The following is a 7,864-nucleotide window of genomic DNA, read 5'->3' as shown; positions in this document are numbered from 1 at the left end:
AGCCACCCAGGCATCCCAGGATTATTTGCTCTTGACAGGGAAAGGGATTGACAATGAGATTAAATAACTTGTCTCCCTTTCACAGTTATTATAATCAGAATCAGAATTTGAATGTGGTCCACCTGGCTCCAAAAGTGTATATCCTTAAGTGCTCTGCAGTGCTATTGAAAGAAACAAAAAAGATACTTTGGGTCTGAAAACAGGGTTTTTGGACAACTGACATTGTGTAAAAGAAACTTAAGTTTTTCCATCTACTGCTCTCACCCCCCCCCCACCCTGTGTCACTCTGGCTGCACCTTACTTGCTTGAAGCTCTAGGCTCCTGCTAAGCTAGCACTACTGTTGTCTCTCTCCAATGGCTCTCATGATCATGTACTGGGACCTCATCAGCCGTGATGAGATGTTTGCCATCTACAAGATCCGAGAGATGGTGGACAGGCTGGGGCTGGAGGTGGAGGTGAAGGTGGTCAGTACGACAGAGGATAATACTGATGACTCACTCATCGGTGGAAATGCCTCCACTGAAGACCCCGAGGGTGAAGGTATGGAAAGCACAGTAAACACTGGTGTTGATATTAATTGTGAAACGTTACTTATAGAAAACCACCTTCAAAAAAGAGGCCTACAAGAAGTACTTCAAAGATTACATGAAATCAGTCAAAGGCCAACAGAGGCCAGAAAGCGTAATGATAGACCAGATCAAGCACGTCTTTGCTAATTTCAAAAACTACTAGTTCTTTATTAGTGAAAACCTGAATCCAGATGGCATGGTTGCTTTGCTGGACTACTTTGAGGATAGTGTGAGTCCATATATGATTTTCTTTAAGGATGGTTTAGAAATGCAAAAATGTTAATGAATTTGGTTGTTATTTTGGATGTTATCACCTGTTGTCATAACTGACTACTCTTCATCCACGCAACAACCAGGACTTAGGCAAATGGGACTGATGCCTTCTTGGGTGTTTCATTTATTTTGACCTTGATTTATTGGGAGCAGGGGCATTGTTTTTAAGAAAAAAAAAAGGTCGCATAGGTTATCTAAAAATAAAATGCATTTAAAACTCAAAAAAAGAAAGAAAGAAAGAAGAAAGAAAAGGAAAGAAACTTAGGGGAAAATCCTCCCTGAGGAGCTTTAGGCTTCTTTATAAAATCTTGGTGTTAATGGTACTTAGTAATTCATTTTCTAAAAGATAGAGTTTTAATACTTATATTTTGTGAGAGGTAGAACTCATTACTTGTTGGAGAATGTGAAAACTAGTATAGTTAAAAAAAAAATAGAGGCATCCAGGAAAGTATTGAATTCTAATAGGATATGCCAGGCTTATACTAACGGGGTTCATTCTATTTCTTTCACTCAGGAATGATTAAATATCTGACCAATGCTATGTCAAGTTTGTTTATGTTTTCAATGAAACCTGCTTTAAAAAAGATATTATTTACTTATTTTCAAGAGATAGAGAGAAAGAGCAGAAGCAGAGAGAAGAGGCAGAAGCCCATTCCCCCCTAAGCAGGGAGCCCAATATGGGACTCAATCCCGGGACCCTGGGATCATGACTTGAGCCAAAGGCAGCCACTTAATCCACTGAGCTACCCAGGAGTCCTTCAATCAAACACTTTTTAACCTACAATTTTCAGTGCTGTATTTACCACAGTTGGTAGATGAAAACAAGACATTTGTTTTTGCCTGAAAAAAGCTTACAACTTAATTAGGAATAAAACATACTTGAGAAAAACCTGAAGAGCAATTTTCAATTAACAACATATGCAAAGTAAAGCAATCAGAACATATAATATAGTCAATATAATAATTGAAAAAATTCCCTTCAAAACAAACATAGCATGATTACCAGTATCATGTGAAATACCACAATACTATATTCTGGCCACCAATTCAATGAGATCCCACAAAATGAATGCAAAAGAAAACAGACCAGTTTACATTTTGATTCAAGCATAACAAATCCTAGAACTCAAGAGATACAGTAAGAAAAACTGGTGATTTATGTTCTAAAGAGCAAACCAATCTTATTTGCCATGCTAAAACTTAATTGCTTCCTTCACCATGTCCCTGTGATATACTCATCTTATCTAACCTCCTGCTCCTTAGATAATCACACTGTATTTTTACATCATTCACTTGAACATATTTCCATAAATGGTTAAATTATTTTCCTGAGAAAGCCTAACTTCCTAATGCTTATTAAAGCTCAATCTAACTTTTTCATTACCAGAACTTTGAGAGGTGTAATGAGGATTCTGAGTAAAATCAATTGCGTGCTGGATGTGCAATTATTGGGATCTTTAGCATATATGCAATAAGTAAATAAGAAGAGTCTTGCTGTGAAGGGATTCAAAATAAAATAAATGATGGAACTGCAATTGAGGAAGCAGATTATTTCTCACCAGGTGTTGTGGGAATATGGAACCACACTATAGTTTTTTGTTTTGTTTTTTTGTTTTGTGTCGTTTTTACTGCATATTATCTGAAACAATTGGAAAATGCCCCAGGAATAACATTAAGACAAATAATTTATGCCACACAAATCATTAAACCATAAGCAACTTCAGTAAGTAGCTTCCCATTGGTAGCCTGAACTAAAACAGCTGGCCTGACGGTTGGATATTGAAGAAAAAACAAAATTCCTTTTGCAGTCGGAACCCCTTCTTGCAGATTTATAATGAGTTCCTTTATTTAAAGTGACCACAGGAAAACAAGCCAGCCTAATTAATGCTAACAATTGGGGTCCGAGAAAATTCCAATCAGATGTTTGCTTTAAAAGGGCCCTGGATGTTTTATGATAATAATTAATAAAAATAATAATATAGCTAGTATTTACTCTTGCTTACTATGTGCCAAACACTATTCACTATTTTCAGTGTTTTATTTCTTTTAACTTATTTAGGGTTCCTGAAAATTCTGTAAATAATAACAGGGCTGTTGTGCCTGGGTGGCTCTGTCAGTTAAGTATCTGACTCTTAATTTCAGCTCAATTCAGGTTTGTGTAGGGCTCTATGCTCAAAACAGAGTCTACCTGAGATTCTCTGCCTCTCCCTCTGTCCCTCCTCCCCACTATCTCTTGTTCTCTCTCTATCTCTAAGATAATAAAATAAATAAAATCATAAAAAAATTATCAGGGCTGACTGTAGAATTTGAGTTGTACAGTGCAAAATGGAAATGCAGAGTCCTTTGTTAAAGAAGGATGAAAAAAAAATGTGTTTTGTTTCTTTAGCCATCTCTCTCCTGCCCTGTCATGGAGTTGTGGTGTTTTTTTTTTTTTTCTTTGTAATTTTCTATTTAACGTTGGACCTTCTTGTACATGGGGAATCAAGCCTGAATATTATCCTCCTCTTAAAGATGTGGCAACTGAGGACAAGGAATACAAAACTTTCACTGGACATGAAAGCTGGTTTAGAGAGGGGCACATAATCCATTCAGAGCCAATGGAACATGATGAGACTTTGTTGGGCATCCTGGGAAGAAGATCTTTTTTTCTTGTTGGACTTGAACATCGGAAGACACGAGGTGTGTAGCTGTTGTCACTATCATCCTTTTATGTGAGGCTGAACCTAAAAGTGATGATATAGGAGACAGAACCAAAAGAAGGCAGCAGAAGCTGTATATGTCAGATATTTTGAATTCCTGGTCAAGATACACCTTTCTTCAGATTTCCAGTTATATTATTCCATAAATTCTGTGTGTGGCTGATTCTAGCTCTAGGTAAGTTCTAGGTCTGTCTGAGGCAAAAATGGTCTCCTCCCTCATAAAAACTATACAGATTCTAATCCAGAACACGTCGAGTGTGATTAAGATAGAGACCTTAAAACCAGGAGATTTCCCTGTGTTATTCAGGTGGGCGCAAAGTAATAACAAGGGTCCATATAAGAGGGCGAGGGAGACAGGACGCTCAGAGTCATAGGAGTTGTGATGATTGATAGAGAGGTTGGAATGATGTGGGGCCATGAAACCAAAGTTTCGGCAGAAGAATTCAAGCAGCCTCTAGAAATTGGAAAAGGCAAGGAAATGGATTTTCCTCTAGAATCTCTAACAGGAACTCTGCTGATCTATTTCAGACTTCTGACCTCCAGGACTGTAAAATAATAAATTTGTGTTGTTTTAAGCCACTTAGTTTATGGTAATTTGTTATAGCAGCGATAGGAAAGTAATATAATATTTCTTGCAGAAAGAGTCCTCACACACCTTTATACCAGGATACAGTGTAGAAAGTCATGATTTATTTAAATATGAAAGAAAAATATGGAGAACTTTCTGTCAGTAACCAAAACATAAATGTGTTTTTCTTTTTCTGTGTTTGTCTGTCAAAATATACTTCCAGGAAGATGGTTATCAATTGCCATTTCATTATTAGGATTTGATTATAATTTTGCCCAATATTCAAACTTTTTCTTGTTCTGAAGAATTTATTGTCAGTACCGCTTTTAGAACAAGCTGTAATATCTAGTGATACGGTCACTTAGAGAAATTCTAAAGTTTCAGGAACAGACTCATTAGAACAGGTATGCTCAACTTTTCTTTTGTTCCCTGCACCCCTGAGGAATACTGTATATACCAGAAACAATGAATTTCAAGCATGTGGGCCTGCTCTCTTTCTGCTCCCATTGTGAATCTCATCATTAGCAGTAACTGCTTTATTGTGGTCTTTGCATCAACATGAGAGCAGAGAGGTGGAGAGCCCTGTCTCTGTTAACTTGGCTACAGAAGAAAAAATTCAGAATATGTACATACTTAGAATCTTACCTTGAGTGTTAACCAAGTTCCCTGATGGTAATGTCTGAAGGATTATTGCTAGGAATATATTTGCATGAAGGATGCAGAAGACTGCTAATAAAAACGCCGTCCTCAGGAAAGAGCTCCCTACATCTTGCATGAGGAGAGAGGCAGTCCTAATGATAACATGGGATGTTTCACTCAATTTTGTTCTCTGGTCCATCCCCATGGGTTCAGATCCTGTTCTATAAAGGAAGAAGCTACAACTCCTAAAAGAGTGAAATGGCATGGAATATCTTCAGAAGAAATAAACATGAGAAAGTACTAATATAAACTGGAGCACTGGCACTGTCACTGCCGAGTTCAGTCTTCAGCAGAGAGCCTTGTTAATACTCATCTTTGATACACTGATGGCTGAGGTGCTTCAGGCCCAGCCAGAATGGAACCTAGCTTGTAGGAGGAGAGTGGGGTGGAAAACCACTGAGGCACCCAGGGCACACCGCAGCAACAGCAGCAGAAGCTAAGATACTTAGACAGTGAAGCGAAGAAGCCGGTTCTGTCCTTGAAAGGACATGGTGGGGAGGGGAGATAACCTTAAGGTTTCAGCAGTTTTTCGTTTTGTTTTGTTTTGTTTTTTTAAGGTTTTCTTTATTTGACAGAGAGAGACATAGCGAGAGAGAGAACACCAGCAGGTCGAGTGAGAGAGGGAGAAGCAGTCTCCCTGCTGAGCAGGGAGCCCGATGCGGAGCTCCATTCCAGGACCCTGGGATCATGACCTGAGCTGAAGAAAGACGCTTAATGACTGAGCCACCCAGGCACCCCGGTTTCAGCAGTTTTTAATGAGAAATAGAAACAAATATATATTCATACGAATATATATATATATATATATATATATATATATATATATATATATAGCTTGCTACTATTCATGAGGCTTGAGTTTTTGTCCCAAGGACCAAATGAAACACCATTACTGATGTGTGTGTTTGCCCTTTCTTCTAATTTACCTTCCCATATGCCTGCAAAAACCCCAAGCCCACCCCAACCCTGAATCTCTCCGGTATATGTACATAGGTACACCCTTTTATTTGAGTCCTTGAATTTTATCCATTCATACTTGTTTATTACTTGAAGGAGGACTTATTACAAATAGTAGCAGCAGCATAAGAATAAACTATGAAAACTAAGGCAGAGAGTGGTTTCCACTCCAAGGGTAGGAATGGGTAAACCTTGTTCATAGTAAGGCAAGAGAATTTGTTCGAAGTCAAAGATACTTTGTCCATTTCAAGGCAGAGGGAGAAAGTGGCGGTGAGTAGGTGCGTGCTGCTGAAGGCTGGTTGGTGATAGTGAGAAAGAAGGGCAGGGAAAAGTAGCTGATATTTTTCCATGTGTAAACCAGATTTGTTGTTGTTAGTAATAATGAGTTAGCACTCTTGCACAGTCAGAGATCCCATAGAAGCCCAGCATGAGGCCTCTAAGGCTATGTCTACTAGAAGCAAAGCGATATCTTACCAGGCAAGGAGGAATAGAGATCCAAGAGCCAACAGTGTCTGAGGACCTGACATGGTGCCCATTCCTCTCTCGTTTGTTAGTAAAATTTCCTTTTATATATCACAGCTACTTAAAGATAGCTTAAAGGGGGGGGAAAATAGGCTAAAAGAAAAAAAGAAGCAAGGAAGGAAGGAAAAACAAGATGACTTTAAAGTTCCCCTCATCTTGACTAAACTTTAGATAGGCTCTTTTGACAGTAGGCCTCTGGCCTTGCTTTTCTTAGAGCATTTATTTAAGAAAACTTGTAATTGTAAATTCTTTCTCTTTCCTCTTTGAAATATAAATTGTCTGCAACCCCGGTAATGTCTTTCTCCAGTTCCTGATAGCCATCCTTTTTGAAAGATAATCATCAAGAAGAATAGGCCCCATATCTCTTAGTTTCTGAGGGAGAGTAGGAGCTGAACTTTGATGAGGGACAATTAACAAACGCAGGTAGCCTAATCATATTGGCCAGCCTCCCCACTAATGTTCTCCAGTACTTTTCCATTAGCTCATTCCAGCCTTTAAAAATCCTCCCACCTTTTTTGTTTCAGCAAAGTTGAATTAAATCTTTCTCTCCTTTCTCCTACTGATATAGTCCTGACCTCTATTATAGTCTTGAATAAAGTCTTCCCTGCTTTATACTGGTCTGTGCATTTTTTTCTTTTACACAGGAAGGAAGTATTCTAATTCATAATTGAGAGGTCTGGGGTCACACTTTCCATAACTTTGGCTCTGTTCTTAGCTCTGTGTATTCATTCTGTTCTTATTTAATTGAAATGTTGCCTGAATTTAGTTCCACCTATTTCTCTTAAATGCTAGGAGAGCTGCATTCTTCAGAACGATAATAAGAAATAGATTAGACACAGGAAATATCTCAACCAGGCAGAGCATTTGTCCTCTCTTTTGTTTGCCTTTTCCCAAGCTGTACGCCTGGCCATCAGGCTGAATAAAAATTCAGCAAATTTTTATTGATCAGTTGCTGTATGTCATGTGCTATGAGAAGCCTCATGTATTATCTCCCAAATTTTAAATAATTTCACATTATGGTACACACTTCTCCAAATTAGAATATTTGTGACCCCTTAGAAAGAAATGAAGCACCATGTTTTTTATAAAGGTAATTTTTAAAAAAAAATTGCTTTATTGAAGTATGACTGACATTTAATGAGCTATACATATTTAATGAATACAACTCAGTATATATGTACATCCTTGAAGCTATCATTACCATCAAGGCCATAAATATATCCATCATCTCCAAAAGTTTCCTCCCATCCTTATTATTATTATCATTTATTTTTTTTTAATTTTTTTATTTTTTTATAATTTTTTATTTTTTATAAACATATATTTTTATCCCCAGAGGTACAGGTCTGTGAATCACCAGGTTTACACACTTCACATGGAGGCTTAAGTGGGAACTTGATTTAATCAACAAAATGCCACGCTGATAACCACTCTCATTCCCTTGTCATAGAAAGTAAGAGGAATAAATTCAGAAGAGTGGGGCATTATAGGAAAATGTTTCCAGATCCTTTGTCAGTAATGTAGACATCTTTAATAATGCATTATGGTATTTCTCACTTGTGGGGAGGATTGAGCA

General features: G+C 37.8%; 1 pseudogene; it reads left to right on the top strand.

Annotated features, from left to right (window-relative positions):
• The first annotated feature begins 363 nt into the window (after positions 1 to 363).
• On the top strand, positions 364 to 853 carry LOC132022498 (translationally-controlled tumor protein-like; annotated as a pseudogene).
• The last annotated feature ends 7,011 nt before the right edge of the window (positions 854 to 7,864 follow it).

This window comes from Mustela nigripes, chromosome 7, assembly GCF_022355385.1.
Source record: "Mustela nigripes isolate SB6536 chromosome 7, MUSNIG.SB6536, whole genome shotgun sequence".
In the NCBI taxonomy this organism is placed as follows: Eukaryota; Metazoa; Chordata; class Mammalia; order Carnivora; family Mustelidae; genus Mustela; species Mustela nigripes.
This window is presented reverse-complemented; position numbering and strand designations above follow the sequence as displayed.